We start from the raw sequence: 23,819 nt of genomic DNA, 5'->3' as shown, positions 1-23,819 counted from the left end.
AATCACCAAAGTTGGATTATTTTTGGGACAATGTCCCAAAGTAGAGAGCAGAGGGAATGAACCTGAAGACAGAAAGAAGAGCTACTGCCAAAACATGGTCAGATAATAGGAGCTTGAGCTCGGGCCAACAAAGAAACAGACAAGCCCCTTGTCAGCTTCTCGAGGTAGTCCAGAAAAGAAGGAGAAACCACAGGTACTAAGACTACCTTCATTGCGAGGTTACAGTAACAGAATCCTGCAAGTCTGAAAGTATTTCTCCCATCCTTTACTTTTACTTTCCAGGAAATTAGGGAGGGTCCCTTCTGAGGCGCTTCCACATATCCTCTTATTTCTGCAGGCTGAGATACCTTTTGCATGATGCTGCCTTGTCTGCAGCTCTTTCTCCTGTCTCCCAAGGTTATTGCTGCATAGCATCACAAAGATAAAATGAAGGAATGGGAAGCACATTCAGACTTGAAAGTTACTATAAAAAAGGTAAAAGTTGTCCAGTCATGAAGACTCTAGGTACTCCTGGCTGGTTGGGGAATTCTGGGAGTTGAAGTCCACACGTCTTAAAGTTCCCAAGTTTGGACACCCCTGCTCTAGGAGGCGGTGCTTATCTCAGTTTCTTAGCCAAGGGAGCCAGCGTTGTCCAAATACACTTCTGTGGTCATGTGGCTGGCGTATACAATGCTGTTACCCTCCCACCAAAGTGGTACATATTTATCTACTTGCATTTGCATTCTGTCGAACTGCTAGGTTGGCAGGAGCCGGAGCAAGTAATGGGAACTCACCCCATCACGCTGTATTTGGGTCTTAAACTGCCAACCTTCCAGTCAACAAGTCTTAACTGCTAGCTAGGCCATCATACTCCATTCTGTTACTATAGCTGTTACAATAAAAGTATTTCTGCCCTACATGGCATCAGTTTCTAATTCAGGCCTATCATGTTTGGCTGACGCCCAGTGGTATTCCCGGAGAGGTGTGAAAGTTGGCCATATGGTGGATGGAGAATGACAATCTCTTTTCGGATATATGCTAAAATTGCATGCATGTTCAAAAAAGCTGTGGTTTTCAATGCAATCTCCAAGATTTAAAATAAATCCCTATTCCTTCTTGCGTACACTTCATATACAGTTGATATTCTATTTCTTCTCAGGAACAATCCCTTTTATAAATTTGACTTGGTGTGAAAAGCAACCCATGGGAATTTTTCCAAGAGGAATTCTAACACTTACAAAAGCTTGTCAATCTTAGCATTCCATTATTTGTTTCTACTGTACATTCTCTATGAACTATTAGGGAGGAGCTGTCTTCCCCCTTTTTATCTCGCACATAATAGCTAGACTAAGTTTTTGGAATGCACCCCTCCCTCCTGGGAATCCACCTCCTCATTCCATTCCATTGTGTCTAGCAAAGTGCTGAAGTGCTAAAGAAATTCACATTTGATGGATTAAAAAAAACACATAGAAAAAGAATTCCTTTCTTAACCAGCAATTCTTCAGTGGAAAGGAGCTGCTCAGAAACTCTCCTCTTCCTCTGAAGAACTGCTGTTTAAGAAATCAATTGTTTTTCTGTGTTTTAAAAAAAAATACATCAAATGTGTAGAAATGAAAGTGAACCATGGTTATTGTTCAAAACCGGCCCACATTTATAAAGAGAAAATGTGTAAATAAGAATCCTGGAATCCTGTTTACCAAAGGATGTGAGTCTTCCTCCGTTTTAGTTCCTCTTGAATATCCCCAAAATCTCCTCTGGAATATCCCCAAAAAGTGTGGAACTTTTTGACCCCGCCAAAGAGAACAGGATACAAATTCAGAAAAATATTGCTTTAGGGTTAAAAGTTCTCAAAAAAGAAAGCAAAGGAACGCATATTGTACAGCTACGACAAATACTAAGGTTTACAAATACTCATAAGTCCTGGTATGATATCTAAAGTCAACAGATGAAATGTCTTATTGGGGCCTTTCTTGATCAATAAAAATACAAAAGCAAACATTGCAATATCAATAGAGTCAAAATACAGTAAAAAGAAGTTCATAATAAGCCCATATATTTTATAATAAATTTAAAACTGATACTCCTAAAGGAAATCCACCTTGACATTCTTTGGAAGAACAAATGCTGAAGATGAAACTCATATTTTGGCCGCCAAATGGCCAAATCCACCAAGGAGGATTCATTGGAAAACCCTCAGATGTTGGGAAAGATTGAAAGCAAAAGGGGAAAAAGAGGCAGAGGATGAGATGGCTAAATAGTGTAATTGATGCAATGAACGTGAATTTGGGCAATTCCGGGAGACAGTGGAGGACAGGGGGCCCTGGTGTGCTGTGCCCATGGGGTTATGAAGAGTTGGACACAACTGAACAACAAAAATAATACACTTCCATTTAAAAAAAAATCCAAATCTTTATAGCAATAGCACTTAGACTTATATACTGCTTAATAGTGCTTTCCAGCCCTCTCTAAGCAGTTTACAGGGTCAGCATATTGCCCCCAACAATCTGGGTCCTCATTTTACCCACCTTGGAAGGATGGAAGGCTGAGTCAGCCTTGAGCCTGGTAAGATTTGAACTGTCAAATTGCAGTCAGCTGGCAGTCAGCAGAGTAGCCTACAGTACTGCTCTAACCAATGCACCACCGTGGCTCATATAATATAATGTGCCCATTTATAAATAAAAAAATAACTACCGTGTTTCCCTGAAAACAAGACAGGGTCTTATTTTCTTTTGATTCCCAAAATGAGTTCTTTGCCTTATTTTCAGGGAGCTCTTATTATTTTTCAGGTACAGGAGGTGGCGAACATTGTCACCTCATGGCTACTGCTGTGTTGCAATATTTTCAGGGAGGTCTTATTTTCAGGGAAGGGCTTATTTTAGCGCATGTGCTCAAAAGACCGAAGGGAAACAGGATAGAAACCTTGGTCTCTAATCATGCTGGGATGCTACTAGTTTTTGTGCAAATAATGAAAAAAACAACTGGTTTAATACTATTAGTGTTTCTTAGGCTGTATGTTTATATATGTGCCTGCGTGTGAACCTGATAGTTATGCAAACTAATTTCCTGGGCAGAAAATTATATGTTTTTTAAAAGGAAAAAATGTCTCTAGAGATTCTCAGTCATCCAGATCATGATTGTCCCAAAGGTGCTTTTTTCAAGAGGCAACTGGAGTTGGTTTTTCTTTGAAGACGTTTTGCTTCTCATCCAAGAAGCTTCTTCAGCTCCTTCAGAAAAACGCACCTTTGGAACAAAAGGGAAAAAATGTTTCTGATAGAAGATATTGTATTAAGACCTATCTAATGTTTATTTAATTTTAATAATGTGTAGAGGAAAGATAAATATTTGAATAAATTATTAATACAAGAAAAAATGCAACGGCAGAAGGCTTTCTAGCATTGCTCATACTAGAGGACACAGTTAACAGTAATCAATTCAATAATGAGCAGCTACACTGTTAAAAACCACAAATGCTCAGCAGATCTGATCATTTATACTAAAACATGCAAGAATATAATTTATTAATTTATGGCAAGAGGCCAATAAAACAATGCACCAAAAAGCAGGGTACAGGGGATTAGTAATAAATCTCTAAAGATACAAAAAATAGAATAACATAAAAATAATTAAAAAGACAAATAAAAGATAGATGTGAACGTTCAGTGTTGCCCTTAACCTGCATGAGAATGAAATACATTGCAACTGAGCAAAGCTTTGCCTCATTCCTGGGAATTGCAGTGGAGAAGTCAGCGGGTAAAAAGTAAATAACTTTTAATTTCCTATCAGCTTGATCTCTTCACACTGAGCACAACACAAAAAGCAGTGAAATAAAACATGGCTTACTGATTTGTTATTGCAGTGTTGGAAAACATGCAGAAACATTGTGCATTGTGCATGTTGGTGTGTTGTATCTCCCGTCAGCATGTGGGGTAAAGCATTAAACTCTTCTCTTCTCTGAGTAGCAGAAATACAGTGGTAATTGGGTGTGCGTGAAAGTAGTATGGAAGAAGTCCCTGAGACAGCAGCAGGGGTGAAATGCTACCTGTTCGGACCGGTTTGCCTGAACTGGAAGTAAAAAATGCTACCATTTGCCTGAACTGGTAGTTAAAAAATGCTTTAAAAAGTTTTAAAAAGTTCCGAAGATCAGCTGTGTGACAATCAGCTGTGCCTGATTGTCTGTGAGGTTCCTGCTTGTTGAAGAGGCCATTTTATGTGAAGTCCAGCTGCTTTTACATTGTGTATGAGTCAGTTGTGCAGTTTTTGTGTTATTTTTGTGTAAAGTGTGATAGTTGGTTTTTGAGCTCTCTGTGAATCTGTGAGTTTCCTGCTTGTTGCAGGGGACATTTTGTGTGAGGTCCAACTGCTTTTACATTGTGTGTGAGTCAGTTGTGCAGCCACGCCCAATTGGTCATATGACCACCAAGCCACACCCACCTGGTCACATGACCACCAAGCCACGCCTACCAAGCCAAGCCCTCGGAACTGGTAGGGAAAATTTTTGAATTTCACCATTGGATAGTAGTGTGGACTTCCAGCTCTGTCTTTATCTAGTTCAAGGATGCTTTACTCAAGTTTTTGCATGGATTTGCCTTTTCCCAATCGTAGACGGACCAGAATAAAAAAGCCACAGAAGGACAAATTGTTGGCAATAATCTTCCAAGTGGAAGTATCCTTATTTATCAAAACCAGTCGGGCCAGCAATTCACCCCAAATGGGTCTGTTTTAGTCAGTATTTCAGATGACCAATCCTCATTTGAGGCGCTAGAAAGGGGCATCCACATTTTATCCCCCCAAAAATCACATTTTGATTGAATTGAGAGACCCATAATAAACCTCTGATGAGTTTAGATCAAGAATAGAATAGAATAACAGATGTATACTATGAGTATGGAGGGAGGGGGCGCCTACCACACTTTGCAACTGCCAAAATTTGTATACCTTTTCCACTACCTTTTCCCTTGTAAATTTTAAAAAAACCAATAAAACTTGTTTATAAAAAAAAAGAGAATAGAATAGAATAACAGTTAGAAGGGACCTTGGAGGTCTTCTAGTCCAACCCTCTGCTCCCCTCCACCCTATTCTATTTAAGGCAAATGGTTATCCAATCTCTTCTTATAAACTTCCAGTGTTGGAGCATTCACAACTTCTGGAGGCAAGTTGTTCCACTGATTAATTGTTCTAACTGTCAGGAAATTTCTCCTTAGTTCTAGGTTGCTTCTTTCCTTGATTAGTTTCCACCCATCACTTCTTGTCCTGCCCTCAGGTGCTTTGGAGAATAGCTTGACTCCCTCTTCTTTGTGGCATCCCTGAGATATTGGAACACTGCTATCAAGTCATTCCTGGTTCTTCTTTTCATTAAACTAGACATACCAAGTTCCAGCAACTGTTCTTTATATGTTTTAGCCTCCAGTCCCCTAGATCACATGGCTTTCAAAATGTGAATATAGGTAGTCCTTTATTTGCAACCGTTTATTTACTGACTGTTCTACAATGGGTCCTTGCAGTTGCTACTTTAACCCGTGTATGATTCACTTGATTCACTTAACAATTGTTTCCAAAAGGTTGTAAAATTGGGCACGACCCTCTTGTTTAGCAACAGAAATTCTGATCCCAGTTATGGTTGTAAGTTGAAGACTATAATCAGAGTATGCACTAAATTGGACACCAAGGAACAGTAGGCTCAACACCTTAGCACTGACGATATTAATGGCTACCTGGAGCAATATATTCCCATTGCAGCCAGCTAATCTCACGACTACCCAGGCAGTTTTGGAAGTTCAGACTGTGAGCTGTCAGGTTTGCCATATCCAGAAAGTGGAAGTAGATGCCAAGATATTGAAATACTTTCACTAGCTCAGTGGGGTAGCTACCAGTTTCACATACCTGCTTGGGGAAAATCAAGACTTTCATTTTTGAATAATTTGTCTCCTAATTTAGCAATGTGCAGCCAAGCCCTGATGGCTACGCTGGAGTCCAGTTTGGGTGAGGGAGGAGAATAGTTATTTTGTCAGCATAGAGTATAGAAATTAGTCTCCAATTTGGGGCTGGTAAAAGTCATATTTGAAAAGCCCGAACTATCACAATAATGTACAAGTGATTTTTTTTTAAAGGGAGGGATGTACTCTTCTTGAAGCCTCCCTTTTGTGTGGAGACTCAAAATACTGCTGATATTGCTTTAACTTTCATTGAACTGCCTTCATCCGTAGGCAGCAGAGGGAATGACTTTGAAGGACAGGAGGAAGAGCTGCTCCCAAGGCAGTGGTCCAGAGGTGGGTTGCTCCCAGTTCGGCCAAACCAGTAATGGTTTTTTGGCCTGGGTCGCGGAACTGGCAGTGACCCAGACTGGCCATGCCCCCAACCCCATTCCCTGTTCCCTGCAGCCATTGCTGGCATGTTGTTTTGCAGTGCGTGTGCTTGCGCATTTCACATTAAATTGCACAAAGAACCATTTACATCGAACTGCACACATGTGCACAGTGATGCCCAAAGTGCGCAAAGCATGCACGAAGCAAACCAGTAGTAAAACTGGGAGCGACCCACCTCTGCAGTGGTCAGATAAAAGGGATCTGAGGCAGGGCCAGGATAGTAATATGAATACATGCCTCAAACAAGCTGTCTTAAAAGTAGCCACTTTGGCCTTGAGAGGGTACATTCTTTACTGATGCAGAATTTTGAGGGTTTGACTTTGTCAGTAAGAGTACAGGAATAGCATTATCTTTAAGTTATTCTTGAGTAAGCTGCAGTAATTTGAATTGCTAAAAGAGTCTATTCTCAAACTCCTCTTGTTATGCCTTTATCTTCCGTGTAATAATGGCAACATTGAAACTGGCTACATTCCAGTTTGACAGTACAAGTAGTCCTCGAATTATGACTGTAATGAAACCTTACCTTGGCCATCATAATCATAATGGGTCAACCATGCGACCAAACCTGTTTTACTGCAGTCCTTAAAGCAAACCAGTGGTTCTCTATAAGCCAGTTTTGCCAAAACCGAGAAGTAAACGTTGGTTTTCGGAGAACCATCATAAAACACAGTCACATGACCATGGGATTCTGCAAACAGGCATGAATATGGGCTGGTTTCCTAGCATCTGCTATGCAGTCATGTGACCTTTGGGGATTGGGGGGGAGTTGGGGCAGCCTTTAGAACTTAGAAAGTGGGCCTTAAGTACACCCAGGGAGGTGCATCGTAACTTTCAAAAAATTGCTAAGTCGTAAATTGAGGACTATCTATAGAGTGAGATCAGGAACTGGTTGAGAGGATCTGACAAAAGGTGGATTATTTAGGCCTCAGGAAATTTTATTTGAGTTATATCTCATGTTGATATACTTGAGCTGGGAATGGACTTCTTGAGGTATAAACAGGGGTGGGCTGCTACAGGTTCGCCCAGGTTCGGGAGAACCCGTAGCTAATGTTATGGCTGGTTAGGAGAACCTCCAAATCCCACCCCTGGCTGGCCCCTCCCCTCCCCCCTCCCCTCCCACTCTTTCCCTCCCACCCTGCCCCTCCCAGGAGTCTCCAAGCAGCCCGTTTTGGATACGAGGTAAGTGTAGGGCCTGTGTGGAGGCTCGCGGAGGGGGGAAAATGGGCCTCCCGGAAGTTCCAGAAGGCTGGAAATGGGCTCATTTCCAGCCTCCGGAGGGCCTCCGGAGGCTAGGGGAAACATTTTTCGCCCTCCCAGAGGCTCGAGGAAACCTCCGGAGCCAGGGGAAAACGACCCCACCCCCCCCGCCATGGTGCAGGATGCCAACTAGGCCACGCCCACCATGGCCACGCCCACCCAGCAACCAGACGGAGAACCGTTGCTGAAATTTTTGAAGCCCACCCCTGGGTATAAAGAAGCATCACCAGCTGAATTGCTGCTGAACTGTGGCCCAAAGCATCTGTTGGAGTAGCAGCTAATATTCTTTTCATTTTTGCAGAGGAAATTTGATTTTGTGGGTCAGTGACTTCTGTAGTCCAGTGTGGATGCATGATCAGGCAAAGTAGGAGAAGAATGAGGTAGAGTTACAAGTGTGAATGTTGGCAGATAGGAATTTCGTAAGCAATTCATCATCAGAGTTTACAGTAATAGAACTTGTATTAGGTCATCTACTCATGAAAGATTGGATGTGCGATGGCTCAGCAGTTAAAGATGCTGAGCTTGTCATCTGGAAAGCTGACAACCCGGGTTCGAGTCCTGAGTGCTGCGCAATGGGGTGAGCTCCCATTCCTGCCCCCCATGCAATTTGAAAGCATGCAAATTGTTAAGTCCTCGGGCTTACGACCTGGGCTGAGTTGAACTCACTCGGGCTGCACTGATTGGTTCCAGCGCGCCTGGAGACAGGCGCGTTGAGCGTAGCCCTTGGATTGGCCGACCATCTGGCGGCGGTTCTACAAATGGCTGTCAGACAGCCCTTGTTGTTCATTCATAGTTTTACGTAGCTTGTTAATAAAGGTTTGACTGCAACTTGGCGTCTGGCGTTATCTTGGCTTGCGGACCAAGCACAAATGCATGTAAATGAATAGGTACCCCTTAGGTGGGAAGGTAACAGTGTTCCATGCGCCTTTGGAGTATAGCCATGAACTGGCCACATGACCACGGAAAATGTCTTCACACAACCTTAGCTCACTCAGTCAAGAAACGGAGATGAGCCCTAGAGTCAGACCTTACTCTTGAAGTATTCCTTTGGTAGCTGGGCAACTTTGCAAGGTTTCTTTGGGGAGGACCCTGGAGCTGAGAGAGTTAAATGGTCCTTGAGCAAGTCACGGATATCTGTGTTCAAGGTTAGATTATCTTCTAGTTGATATTTTGGAAAGTACCGGTAGTTGTGTTTGAATAAGAGATTTTGGCACAGCACCTTTGTTTTATGTTAGATAGCCAAACTTTTAACTTTATGCTAGATAGTCACAAGAAACATGTTTCGGGTATGGTTTAAAAGGACTCCAGATATTTTAAGTAGCAGGAGCAGGATAATTGAAGTTTTGAATCTAATTAAAATTTTGCAGTTAATGAATTTAGGAAGCCATTCCGTTGTTTCTGAGTCTCTACGGAGACTAGTGCTCCTAGCAACTGCCACAAAGCGAGACTGGCTGACTATCGGCATCAGTGGCTAATGTTGTTTCTAATAAGAAGTTTGAGCTGAGTTGGTCGTAGAGAAATTAGATGAAACATCAGACAGGATGCAGTAAGTGTGTTTTATTGTGATCTGTGCTTCCTTTAGTTTCCTCAAGGAGCAATAAATTGCCCCTTCCCCAGCTATAAAAATAGCCTTTCAGTTCTCCAGCAGTCAGAAGAGTGACTTAAAAGGTTGTATATAGCATCATATTTTTTTTGTCAATGGCTTTAAGATTCAGATGAGGTGAGTGAATGGGGCTCTGCATGGCTGGAGAGGGGAGTTGCGCAGCGGCTTTTCCGCTCCCCGCTCGCGCGAAGGGCATCTGCGCTGCTGGCGCCGTCCGCCGCTTGGTTTTTTTTTTCAAAGCACGGAGGATGGATGCCGCTCTGGAAGTACGCTCTATGGTTGTACAATCTGCAGCCCACAACCATAGAGCGTACTTCCAGAGCGGCATCCTCCGTGCTTTGAAAAAAAAACCCAAGCGGTGGACGGCGCCAGCAGCGCAGATGCCCTTCACGCGAGCGGGGAGCGGAAAAGCCGCTGCGCAACTCCCCTCTCCAGCCATGCAGAGCCCCATTCACTCACCTAGGGGCATTCCGAAGGCACCGAGCCGCGGGAGGCGGAGGGCGGCGAATAGGCGCTCGCGTTGCTTGGTGCCTTCCGGGTACTGCTAGGTCGGTCAGCGGCACTATACACGGCTGGAAAGGGGGGTTGCCGGGCGGCTGCTCATAAGCTTGGTCACCTCATGGCTGCTGCATTGCTGCTGCGACAGCGCAACACAGCCATTCGACCCTGAGGCTGTGCCCGGCTCTTCGGGAACCCAGTCACAAGGGAGCAGCCGCCCGGCAACCCAAAAATAATAAGCCCTCCCCTTTAATAAGCCCAAGGCCATATTTCGTGGGTCAAAGAAATATAAGACCCTGGCGTATTTTCGGGGAAACACGGTACTGAGATTCAACCCACAGTCGGTATTTACTTGTCTCTCTTATAGTAGTTGTTTTGAGGTTTTCCTGGGATTTGTTCAAACCGTTTCTCCTTTAAAAATTCAAGGTTTTTAAGAGATTAGTTTCCTAGGGTGAAGCTAATTCTAAAAAATGGGATGAAGGAAAATGAAAACAATAAAATGAAACAAAATGAAGCTCATTGATGAGAATAACTAGGGGGATATAAAGGAGTAAAATAATAACTATCTCATAAAAAACAGTATTAAAAGAATGGCAGAACAGAGAGAACTAAAGTAGCTGTATAGTTCATGTGCCATCATGAAAAATGAAAAAATAATATAAACATTCCTCCTTCATGATATTATTTGGTACAAATATTGATTTGAAGGTACAGTTGTTAATACAAGACAATAAAAGCAAAATATGCTTTACGATTGTTTTCTGCCTTCCCTCCCTCTCCCCCCAACCCTACCCCTCCTCCATCCCTCCCTCCCCCCGACCTCCCAGAGTAAAGTACAGGGTATAATCATTTAACAATCATATGCATATGATATGTAAAATTTTAATTAAAAAAAAGCAAAATATGCTTAGTTGAATGCACAACATGAAGGAGGAGGTAAGGCAAAACTGTCTTTGATTCTTTAGTTTATGGATCAATGTAGAAATAATTATTGTGGCAACGATAGTGGGGAGTTGGTTGGGGATGCAAACATTTGTGTTCTTCTGTATGTAGTTTCAATTTATTGCTGGAACATCCAAATGTTTTACAGATAAATTATATGATGCGATGAAAATGGATCTGAAAACTAGGAACAAAGGTTTTGGCAGCAAAAAGTAAAATGTTGGTAAAATACTGACAAAAGAGGAAAAAAATTGAGAAATTTTAAGATGGGGGCTGAAAGATAGTAGGCAACATGTGGTTAGTTGCAATAAATGTTCGTTGAAAGGTGTCATTTTGTTATCTGAATTTATTGTTCATGCTTTAACCCTTGTTTTAAAAATGTAAATTTGTTTGATGCCGTAATTTGAAAAAAACAACCATATAAATCAATACTCTAATCCAATATGAAGGCCTTGACTTTTCACAACAAGCCAGCAAAATATCTTTGGACAAAAGGCTTTGCACAGGAAATCCCATTGTCTTGGGAGCCATACAGAAAAGCACCCATCTCTCTCTTATTGAAGGTGAGGAAGAGACACTGAGATGATCTCAACAGCTAATGTTTGCATAATACCGGTAGTGAGTCATATGATAGTGGCATTGGGTCGTTTCTCATTTTAAAGGCACCCTCCTCCAAACTCTTTTAATTCCTTCCAGCAAGAAATGATGTAATCAGTGCTGTATCTTCAACACTGCATTTACAGTTTGCCAGATCCTGAAAATACCCTAGCATCTCATTCTAGATCAGTTGTTAATTCTCTTTGAAAGCAACCAAGGTGTCAGACCTGCAGCCATCTTTTCTTTTGGATGTTTGGCCTGCCATACTTTCTATTATTCTACTATACATTTTCTATTGTGGGAAAATGGGAGGGGGGATTGTACGTAGTTAGATGCTATGTAGCCATAACAAAGTTCTTTCTAGAAAGCCAAGGTCATCCTTTGTCTCCGCACCTTTGCATCTGACCAGAACTGGATGGGTGGAACTGCCAGCATGACAGTGGAAGATTGGACCAGGTGATGGACTTGTGGGTGCGGGGGCAAGATCATGAACTTTCAACTTTTCCCAGATGTGCCAACATGACTCTCTTAATAAATTGGAACTTTGAGCAATACTTTGCCTTCGACTCTGATTTACTTTTGGATGCCATTTGGAACCCTGACACGAGGTATAAAAAAATGATTTGCTGCTCAGTATCCTAAAGAAAGCATATGATTCTATATCAATCAGTTGCAAAAATAATAATAATAAGAATCTAAGAGGGTTTTTCAATGGAGGCTTTTTCCATTGGTGAGTTGATCAATTTTGTGTTGGCAGATAACTGGATTGGCATAAAAATGGTCCTTCCTGCCATTGATTCCTATTCTGTCTCTATTGTATCTATTTAACAAATTTTACCCTTCTCAAGACTGCCTTGACTGTTAGAGTAAGAGGAGAAATGCTATTTTAACACAGGTGTGCTTAAGGATGACTTACGTCTTATTTGTGGGATAGAGTTGAGGCAATTATGGGACTACCACAAAGACAAAGATATTGCCAGGGCATCTGAATGTTGTGGTTCAGTACATACAAGGAAAGGTCTGAAAAGTTATAAGCCAAAAGATCTTGGCAGTATTCCATTATTTCCTTCCTATCGGCTTTTCTCCATCAGGAAAAGCACAGCAAAAGATGGGTGGAAAACAGAAGGTTTTAAAAGAAAGGCAACATAATAAGGATTCTGTATAGGACAGTGAGCATGCGTGTGTGTGCCCACCCCCAAAATGTAATCCCCCCACACCATGCCCACTGTGCATGCGCGTGTGACCCCTCCACACTGCCCTGTACATGCGCGCACGGCTTTCTTGGAGCCTGTGGAGGGCAATAATGGCCTCCCCCCACCCCCTGGAGGCCCTCCAGAAACTGGAAACAGTCCATTTTCTGACTTCAGGTGGGCCCAGTAGGTCCGCTTTTCACCCTCCCCAGGCTCCAGAGGCTTTCTAGGAGCCCGAGGGGGGAGAAAAACAGCCCAACACGCAAACTGGAAGTTTGAGAACAGACTTCCGGGTTGCCCCTTGGGCCATTTTCCTCCCTCCAGAGGCTTCAGGAGGCTTCCCTGAAACCTCCAGAGAGCGAAAAACAGCCCAGTGCACAAACCTGAAGTCCATTCCTGAATTTCTGATTCGCGCGTTGGGCGGTTTTTCACTCTCTGGAGGTTTTAGGGAAGCCTCCTGAAGCCTCCGGAGGGCGAAAAATGGGCAAACTCAAGGCTGAAAATCAGCTGGCCAGCGTGTGCATGTGTGCTGGAGCTGACAGGGCAACACCTCACGTGCCTTCAGAAATGGCTCCAAGTGCCACCAGTGGCACACATGCCATAGGTTCGCCATCACGGGTATAGAAGGTTTTGACAGTGGCTGACAGGCTGGGAGATGCAGCTCAACCTCCAAATTTTCTAAGGCTGGTTTTTCATCTTTTTCTTATCCTCTTCTTCCTCTTCTTCTCAGCTTTTAGCTGCCATGATACATCAATGACAGTTACACAATCTGGATCTTTTGGCAGAACATTTGTGAAAAGAAGATAATCTATTAAGGGAAAGGACTTCTGTTCCTAATGTCTAGTTTCTTGCTGTAGTAGTAGGGCTATTGAGTTATATAATGTACAATGTCAAGAGAGGCTGGATTCACACATTACAGTACACGTACAGTCTGCTTAGGGCTGTTTAGCTCTGACTTAGCTAAGCCCAGGCAGTTTTGATGCATTCAGTAAAACATCCTTAAAAAAGCATGGCTTAAAGTGATGTCATGTGGCTGATCATATGCTCCTGAAAGAGATTTGACTATTTTATAAAATGACATTCAAATGGGGAGCCATTCAAAGTGGAATTTCTAGGTTAAAATCCTTACAACTGGATGAATAAGATCTTCCCTTTCAACAAATATTGCCTTTTATATAGATTTATTAATGGTCAGCTGACAGCACTGAAGGAGCTAAAGGTGATATCCACTGAAGCTACAATGCATCAGAGGTGGGTTCCTACAGGTTCGGACTGGTTTAGCCGAACCGGGAGTAACTTGGCGACCTGGGTCGCCACGCACCTGCCACGCCCCCGAACCAGTTCTCCTATGGGGCCGCCATCTTGTTTTTCGGTTCTGCGCATGTGCAGAACAATTTTCAGTGGAAATTCCCCCCCCCCCATTTGTTAGTTTTTGCGCATGCGCAGAACTTTTTATTTGCAAATGTGCCCGCGTGCGTAGCAAAATTTTGAGGCACTGAATCGGCAGCAATGCCGGCACAACCCACCCCTGCCATGCATCACAACAAAGGTGTCCTGTGAAGTAGGCTTGACTGGACAGAGAGATCAGCCCAAAGTCATCCAGCAAGCACTATACAGGTAGTCCTCGACTTACAACAATTTGTTTAATGACCGTTTAAAAGTTACAAGGGCACTGAAAAATGTGACTTATGACCGTTTTTCACGGTAATGATCTTTGCAGCATCCCCATGATCATGTGATCAAAATTCAGGCGCTTGGCAACAGATTCATCTATATGACCGTTGCTGTGTCCCAGGGTCATGTGATCCCCTTTTGCGACCTTCTGACAAGAAAAGTCAATGAAGAAGTCACATTCACTTAGCAACCAGGTTACTAACTTATCAACTGAAGTGATTCACTTAACAACTGTGGCAAGAAAGGTCGTAAAATGGGGGAAAACCTCACAAACGTCTCACTTAGCAACAGAAATTCTGAGCTCAATTGTAATCATAAATCGAGGACTACCTATCATTGAGTGGGGATTTGACCTTGGATCTCCCCAGATTTATTCAACATTTTAACCATTAAGCCCTCTGATCTGAGTTGGAGCACTCATAATGAGTTGCAATAACTCTGTCTTGCTTTTCCTGGCTCCTGTAGATCATGGGACAAATTTCCACGCCGCTTAAGACTGAAAAGAAGAAAAAGAAATGATGATTAGTAGAGTTACAATTAAGCACAGATGTTCCAGCTCGGCTTGCAGAGCATTTTAGAATTGGCTAAAATGGAATTGGGCAACTTGTGTACTTTTTGTGAATTAGATTATAACATTAAGCCAGAGTGTGGTTGATTTCTTTTGACATAGCAGGGAATGTGAACAGAACAATTGTGCTTAACTCAAGCTTTCAATTTGTTTGTGAACCAAGTGCTTAAGTGGGAGTCTAAACCTGAGCATTTGCCTACATCCTGTCAGTGTTAATCATGCCAAGGGATGATGATCTTCAGTGTAGCTTTTCAATACAGGCTGATATCAGAACAACTTTACAAAATGTTCTTAATTGTCAGAAATGTTTTGATGAACAGACAGATCTATTGGCAGTGCAGCTGCTCTAAGAGAAATTTAAAAAAAGAATGATTCCCCATTTGGTGTTATGTATTGTATAAAGACCTGGTGTGTGTGTGCGTGTGTGGAAGGGATGCATACCATATCCTTGTGTGTAAAGTAGGGGTAGCTATGGTAGCTAAAGACTGCATGAACTTTGCTAGATGATTAGATCCATCTAGCTGATTGTTTGATTTCCAGTAACAGCCCTTTAAATACTTTTGAGAAGTTAAATAGAGCGTGAAAGGAAGTAATCCTCTTCTATGCTTTTAATCTGGTCCTCTGCCTTTGAACATGAACATGCCAATTATTCTGGAAGGCAATCTTGACCTTGTAAACTAAGAAGGGGAAAAATGAGTGAGGTCAAAGAGGAATTGGAATTTAAACAGCCTACCTTTCTGTCCAAATCCTACAAAAGTTTTCACAGATCTCACAGAGAATCTCTGAATCACTGACTAGAGATGGCTGGAATTTCTGATAGGTTTCATTTCAAAAGTCAAAACAAAATTGTTCGAAATAAATTTCTTTTGTTCAATTAGACCCAGTTCTTGGAGACTGCTTGGACAAGTCCCTACAATTTTCTTGGCCATTTTTTTCAGAAATGGTTAGGCATTGCCTCCTTCTTAGGGCTGAGAGAAAGTGACTGGCCCAAGACAAAGCAAAGAGCTTTCTCATGGGAACCAAGGTCATCTCCACTGTCAACAAATAAGGTCGGGGAAGGAGTGACTGGGGAGCCTGCCAAATAACCTAATTGGTCAATGTGACCTGTGACACCTGTGGATGGGGTTATTTCCTATTTTAATTACTGTATACTGAAACCACGGGAATTATTTAGAGTTGGTTTTCCTTCAATCTGTGCCAATACGATGTAATCAACAAAGAAGTTCTTTGAGGTGGATTCAAGTCTCAGAATTCTGATTTGCTTGGATTCATTCGTCGGAGCCTTAACAGACTGATTGATACCTTTAAAGCCTTACATAGCATGACACCAGTGTATCTGAGGGACCACCTTACTCCCATGGCTTCTCTTCCCATTAAACTGGGCAGGAGGGGCATACACTGAGTCTCATCTATTAGTGAGTGTCATCTAATGGGACCCAGGAGGGCTGTAGCTGTTCCTGCTGTCCAGAGCACCATATCACCTGAGGTTCACCTGGTCCTGACTCGGCTCACCTTTTGAAAAACCTTGGGGACTTAGTTGTTTTCCCTGGCAGGGGGACCAGGACAGTAATTGAGTCCACACTTTCGGTGAATGATAGGTTCAGGACTCATTTTGTGCTAACTTTCTGGAACAGTATTTTTTATTTCTTTCGTATACTGTGTATTTTTATTATGTTTTAATTCCTGTTAGCTGTCCGGAGTCACATTGATGAGTTGGGTAGTCATATAAATTGATATATGAAAAATAAATAACCGTATTTAGCAGGTATGCAAATCATGCTACAGAAGCTCATATACTGTATGTAGCAATTCTGACAAATCCTCTTAAAATAGATCTGCTGTAGAGTTGTGGTTACTGAGATGTCCTTCACCCAGAATTTCCCATGCTCTCATCCTCCATAGCATGTAACTGCAATACATGTAATCTTACATACTACGGCTGGGTGGGTTTACACAAAAAATTAAAAGCCAAACTCAGGTTAATTTATTATGGCTGATTTGGTTTGGCTCATGCAACTTGCTAAGACAAAGGATGGATTTCCCACAAGATGCTGAGTAATTAATTATCCAAGCCCATTTTAGTTTAATATAGCAACTGGGGTGAACTCAGTCATTAAATGCATTAAAAAAAAATCTCCACTCCCACTTCAGCCAACTTCTCCCTAAATTGTAAAATAAAATTCATTTTTTTTCTCCAAACATCCAAACAGTCTTGATTTTGTAGAGATTCTTCCTGGATACAGATGTAGAAATGCAAATTTCTGGTCCAAGCTTCACTCCCCCTCCCTTGTATTTAGCTTGGATAACAATAGCTAGGTTGCCATAGAGGATGGGGGCTTGTCTTGACAGCCGTGGTGTGGGTGGCTTAGATTTCCTATGATGCATCCTTTTGAAGCAGGGGCTACTGCGTTTCCTTCTTCATCTGAAGAAAATCACATCTTTTGTGTGACATCATCCTCAACCCACCTGGCTCATCAAGAGATTACTCAGGCAGTTCCTTCTTCCCAAGAAGATGCTGCCCAATCAGCTACTTCATACCTTAGCCAATCAGCTGCCTCAGAGATGATGTCATGGTGTGAACTTGGCAGCTTGGTGGATGCTAAGTGGATCTTTTAGCAACACTCCCTTAACAGAAGCACACGAGAAGCTGGGAGCGGCTGAACCAAGCATTGGACTTAAAAAGAGGTAAGTGCAGTAGGATTAAGAAAGGGTCCCATCGGGAACTGGTGCTGGGCAGATGGAGGAAAGAATAAATTTCTACCAAGTGTAGAAATGCTGTCTTGAGAGCTGGGCTTTCAAAATGAGGAATGCCAATAGGGGGATAGGTATAGACAGGATCCATGAATATTACTCTTGGCTTTTGGAAACCAGCACTTAAGACTCTGGTTTCTTCTGGTCTTTCCATCCCATTCAGATCTCCAATTGCCTCTTTGCATATCTTTGCATATTAATATCTGTTTTACTACTTTCATAAACACATTCTGTCTCTGCATCTTGCTTTCCTTTTATCGGTGACCTCATTCTTCCAACTCTTGACTATTTAGTACTTTTTTCTTCTTCTTTCTGTGCTGACACTGAATATGTCATCAAAACAGATTTATTTTCTTTTTTTCTCCCCCATAACAAGTAAAGTCTGGTGATACCTTAAAGACAAACATTTATATGACAGCAGCTTTCATGAAATAGAGTTCATTCTGAGACAATGCCCCCATTCTCTGGGAGGTTATATCTTAAGTGCCACAAGTTTTCCTCAAAAGAAAAACATGGGTATTGTCAGAGGGACAAATAGGGTTGCTTTGGAGATCTTTTACATCTAGCCATTTTTGCTCTGGATGGATGGAGGCACTTTTGTGTGTGTTTATGTGTGTGTGGGGGGGGGGGGGCAGTGAATAGTTACAGAACATTTCTTCCTCTTTGCAGCTGTTTCTTCTCTTGCAAATTTGCAATGTACTCACCCTGATCCAGACAAAATAACAATGGGCAAGGCTGCACAATGCTTTCAGAGGGCAGGAAAGAATAGTCAAGTTAATTGGATGTGGCATTCAGGTCCCCGAAACATCCCCGCCTTTCTCTCTTCATAATTTCTTTGTTGATAGAAAGTTTCTTTTCTTCAAGCTGGGCTGAAACCTCATTGCTGAAACCTCAGAAACCCGAGGAATGGCTGCATACATTTCCTGTGGTCAAGGGGAGGGTTGCTTTAGTAGTTTTCTAAGCCTGTCCTTACCCAGAAAATCCAAGATTAATTATCACCCCGCCCCCCTGAAAGAGAAAAGCATTTGGACTTCTTTGTGTCTGTAAAAAGAAATAGATGCTTAAAACAGGAATGGACAAATCTGGTTTTGTTGGCAGAGAAGCTAGCTAGCAGATTTTTTTCCCCCAAAGGGAAAATTATGGAGTTTTCATAGTCTTTTATAATCGGTGCAAAGTTAGCTCTGTTAATTTGGAAATTCTCTTTCTGTGACTTGTGTAATGATTACATTCATACACAGCACCAAACCCTGGTTTCCTTAGGCTAAATGGTAATATCCATTGGCTGAATCTTTCTGTAGCAATTGTTCTCCAGATTTAGTTTTTTCTCTCCGCCTACTGCCCCCAATCCCAAAAAGTATCTCCGAGTGCCTATAGACATCAACAGACTAAAGCCTTTTGACTCCTTTTCTGGCTGGAACTTTCCCAATTCATGGTATGATCCCCTTTTCCACCCCAGATTTCACTAATCAGCCCACTTCTACTTTACGCTTTTCGTATCCTGAAGGTGCTCTGATTTAGGCTAAAAGATGAAGGGGCATCAGGGCTTCATATCGTCAAGCGTCAGGGTTTTTTTCTTCCTGAGGACTCTGTTTTAATCATCACCAGACAACCTTGGCAAATGTGAAGCATTACAGTGATAAAGATCCTGGGATCATGTGCAGAGGGCTTTCCAAATAGCTCCAGGGCAGAAAAGAATGATTGGAAATGACAAGTGCACACATGGGATGCTTTGATTGGTTATAGGTTTCCCAGCAAGTCACATGTTATCAAATGCAGGTGGAAAGCAAATGTAATCTTTCCTACCTGCACTGAAATTCCTCCCATGTAGGTAAAAGCAGTAAAATCAGACTTCTGTGGCATGAGGTAAGTGTTGAAGCATGTTCAACAGCACCAACCCTTGGCTCTCTTCTCCTTTCCTTTATATTTGCGGATAATGTCTTTGCCAGAGGTAACCTCATAGCAGAAGAGCCATCTTCCTTCCCTCACTGCTTCCTTACTTTAGATTTCATTGGTGGCATCTGAAGAAAAGCCAGCCCTCCATCTTTTCTCCCCCCCTCCCCATGTCAGTTCTTCAAATGCCGAACAAAAACTGCAATTATTCGTCGGGGTGGGCAGAGTCTTGCCTTGAAAAAGGGAGAGGTGCCAAATTATTGGTAAAAATAGAAACGGAAATGTTTAAAGGAGAGAAAGCAGACATTCATACCTGTGTGATAAACCTGTGGTCTATATTAGTAATGGTGGATTTTATTTTATATTTTTAGAAAAATAGGAAGTAGCATGTAGGTTTTTCTCTCTCTCTCTTTCCCTCCCACATCTGGAGATGAAGGCTGAGAGGCCTCTCCCACTTCCATGGCATTTATCTCAAATGGGTGTGGGATGGAATAGTTACTGAAGGAGGAGCAACAGCTGTTTTCTCTTTAATTTTTTTTTAAATGTTTTTTTCCGTGGAAATCGATTCTCTTCTTTATTACCTAACCCTGTCATCCAGCCACCACTGCTCTTTGAGAAGGTTCGTACAGCCACCAAATAAAAGAATAAAGTCAAAGATAAATCAAAAGGCACAGAGCAAAATCAAAATAAAGACAAAGTAAAGGGAAACATTTAAGTGAAGGGAACAGCGGTGCAAAGATCTAAAAGGTACGAATGAAGGTTGTTGGGTTAAAAAAGAGAAAGAAATTTAAAAGATCACGAAAGGGAAGAAATATATAGGCTTTCACTTGACATTAAAAATGGCACAGCGGAGAGAGCAGGGTCCTTCTCGGTTATGTCTGTGTGTTTGGAAATATATGAGCACTTAGTTTCAGGAGAGTGAAAGGTGTCCGATCGTTAATGAAACAAGCCCATTTTGTACAGAGGCAAAATGTCTGTAAGTTCTCCAGCTCGTCCTTTTCGGACAAGGCTGCAGTGTCAGGTCCTTATCATGCTCTCCTCTTTCTCCTCCTTCCCTGCCTGCTTTCAGCTGCTGTGAGCTCATCCCACATTATACAGTAACAGGGCTGTGGCTTCCGCCTCCCTCCCTCCCTCCCTCCCTCCCTTACCGACCAAGCACCACACAGCATGCCTGGTGGAGCCATTGGAAAGACAGCAGCCTTTCAAACGCCTAGGGCTTGCCTCCCAGCCAGCCCCACACCTCCCAAGCCGGCTTCTTGAGCCAAGCGCTTTCCCAGGAACCAAAGCAGGGGGATCTTAGCAATAAAGCGATAGCGGTGAAGAGAGGCTGTGGGCAGATCGCAGCCAGTCCTCAAAACTGCCAGTGAAAACGCTGAGCGCATGATCTCCTAACAAAGGAAAGGAGAGCCGTGGATCTTGGGGACTGAATAATGTCTGCTAATAGGTCTTGGATGAAAAGGAAGGGGGCTGCTGTGACAACCCCATTTGTAGAAACAGAGATTTCCTTTACATGAAGGGAGAAGAGCTTTTTGAGGCTACTAGATAGGCAGAAGGAGGTGGGGACAGAGGAATGAAGTTTTGAATGAAGAACATGTCTTCCAAGTGGAGCAGGAGGAATTTTTCTGAGGTTGCGGGCAAACTCCACTTTTTTCACCAGGAGGAATCCCCAGTCAAATTCTAGAGGCTTAAGATTTAACAAGAGGACTTTTGGTGTTGTATTAGGGGATTGGAGGCTAAAATATATAAAGAACAGTTGCAGGAATAGGCTATGTCTAGTAGGTTAATGAAAAGAAGGACTAGGAGAGACATGATAGCAGTGCTCCGATATCTCAGGGTCTGCCTCAAAGAAGAGGGAGCCAAGCTAGTCTCCAAAGCACCTGAGGGTAAGACAAGAAGCAATGGGTGGAAACTAATCAAGGAGAGAAGGAACTTAGAACTAAGGAGAAATTTCCTGACAGTTAGAACAATTAATCAGTGGAACAGCTTGCCTCCAGAAGTTGTGGATGTTCCAACACTGGAAGTTTTAAAGAAGATATTGGATAACCATTTGTCAGAATTGGTGTAGGGTTTCCTGCCTAAGGAGGGGGTTGGACTAGAAGATCTCCAAGGTCCCTTCCAACTCTGTTATTCCTATTCTATTCTATTCTATTCTATTCTATTCTATTCTATTCTATTCTATTCTATTCTATTCTATTCTATTCTATTCTATTCCATTCCATTCCATTCTATTCATTAGCTGTTGTAATTCAAGTAGGTAAAAACAAACACACACAAAAAATCATTTTAAAACTAGCATCAATCCTAAGAGGCACCCTTGTCTTTCTCAGTGTCATGGCCCATTCCTGGGAAGTTATCATGGAGAGAGGGGGAAGGGATTCTGAACACGTGCATCCTTCCTCTCAAAAGAACAATCCTCACTGGTTTTGGGAAATAAATACAGCATTGTTCCTATACTCAGGTCTAAAACTGAATTACACCATGTTTTTTGGGAGCAAGCAAGCAGCCCTGGAAATGCAACCCTCCTCCAGTTTAGCTAATTTGACTTTCTGAATTGCTGAGCTAAAATCTAACCACCTTTTTTTGGATCTCTATCATTCTTTTGTACTTACCTGCTGCAAAAATTCTGTACTCAAATGACAGTAGCCCCCAACCTTTTGGGCACCAGGGACCGTTTCCACGAAGAGAGGTTTTTCCGTGGACCGGAGGGGGCGTGGTTTCACATGCTGCCTGCATCCCATGGATTTTGCACGGCCCCGTTTCTGGCATGGCACGGACCGGAGTTTGGGGACCCCTGCTCAAGGAAACAGCTAAGAATTCCAGGCAAATGGAATTCTTTCACCAATGGGAGTAATAAAGAGGGGGTTTTTGGTGGGAAAGACTGAACATTACATATCTCCTGATAGTTGAGAAAAAGCCATCTAATAATAAGTAATGGCAAGTTTTTATTGAAGTTCTAGTTTTATTGCAGTTTTATTGTAGTTCAAAGCCCTTGTAAATTCAAAGTCTAATTTATGTGTGGCTTATAGAAATGGATTAAGAGTTCATTTTCCAACCTACACTCATTGTACACTGGAAAGCTTCTTCTTCACTGATGCAACCTATTGGGTCTCATAATTAGCGAGTGGGATGATCCTTATGGTTTCACAGAAACTGGGTCAAATCAAATGAACAAAGAATGGATGTATGGAACGCTGCTTTTTTCCAGAGTTTCTTGTAGCGGCATCTGGAAGTATCCATGCATATACAATCAAACTAGTCATTTCTGGAAGAAAGGCACTAGTCTACATCAGAGGTGTCAAACTCAAGGCCCGGGGGCCGGATCTGGCCCATGGGGTGCTTCGATCTGGCCTGCAGGGCCACCCTAGAAAAAAGCAAAGGTCCAGTCCGCGGTGATTCTGCTAGCAAAAATGGAGCTTGGGAGGGTCACTTGTGGCCCTCACAGGCTCCATTTTCAGCTGTGATGGTCTCCTGCCAGCCTCTGCCAGTGAAAATGGAGCTTGGGGGAGCAACATGTGGCACCCCCCCCCCCCGGATTCCGTTTGCACTGGCAGAGGGAAGCAGGAGGCTGTCGCAGCTGAAGGTGGAGCTCTGGATCCCGTTTTTATCGGCGGAGCGCTTGGGCCACCATAGACGTCCCCGACATGAGTGATGTCAAGCTGGCCATGCCCACCCTGGCCCCCGAGGTCAAACACAATCCTGATGTGGCCCTTAATGAAATCGAGTTTGACTCCCCTGGTCTACATTATATGAGAAGGACTGAATCTAAAACATCTCTTGTGTTCCACCTTTGTGTCATGTTCACACAGAACTGAATGATTCTTTCAGCTGGAAATTTAAGTACTCCAATATCTTAAACTGTCTGGACTATAAAAGAACGTGTTTCCAAGGTTATTCTTCCACCCCATCACATTATGATCAGATTCGTGTAACCATGGTTCGATGAATACATTGCAGTCATCTGAATTTGCACATATGCTAGGCCACGTTATGGCTCAGTACCATACCTGCACCCATTGGGTTTCGTTTGCAAGCCCCTTTTCAAGATCTCTACAGATTTCTTAAAAGGCAGCGATCTAAATTGCTTCTGGGTGGAGCAGTTCCATCTGCCATTCCTTCTATTGAAAAAGTCCTATTGTTTGAACTACATTCTTCCTCCCTGGTTGTGAGAACAGTGTTCACGCACGGAGTCACCCCAGACACGGTGCCAATGTGTTCCAAGACTGATTCAAACTCTCAAGTCAGCATTGCTTAGTGTGCTTCTTCAACCTCTTTAAAATGATCTCTGCAACTGAAATGAAATCCAGATACTTAATCTTGATAGTTCACGCATGAGTTTTATTGATTTACAGAATTTATATGGCTGCCTATTGAACATATATAGGGACGTGGTGGCTCAATGGCTAAGACTCTGAGCTTGTCGATCAGAAGGTCAGCAGTTCAGTGGTTCAAATCCCTAGTGCTGCATAACAGAGTGAGTTCCAGTTACTTGTCCCAGCTTCTGCAAACCC

General features: G+C 42.6%; 1 protein-coding gene across 3 annotated transcripts in view; it reads left to right on the top strand.

Moving 5' to 3' along the window:
* Positions 1–23,819, top strand: part of STMN4 (stathmin 4) — a 44,201-nt gene that overhangs the window by 8,297 nt on the left and 12,085 nt on the right. For 2 of the 3 annotated variants that reach the window (XM_081943123.1, XM_081943121.1), the window contains exon 1: positions 17,276–17,355. The exons of the other annotated variant lie outside the window; for it this stretch is intronic. The gene's annotated coding sequence lies outside the window, so the exon portion shown is untranslated. Of the gene's footprint in view, positions 1–17,275; positions 17,356–23,819 lie in introns of those variants that run through there. 3 annotated transcript variants of the gene reach the window in all.

Source organism: Natrix helvetica, assembly GCF_964273705.1.
Source record: "Natrix helvetica genome assembly, chromosome: 2".
Taxonomy (NCBI): Eukaryota; Metazoa; Chordata; class Lepidosauria; order Squamata; family Natricidae; genus Natrix; species Natrix helvetica.
Note: the sequence above shows the minus strand (reverse complement) of the source record. Positions and strands in the feature narration are given on the sequence as shown.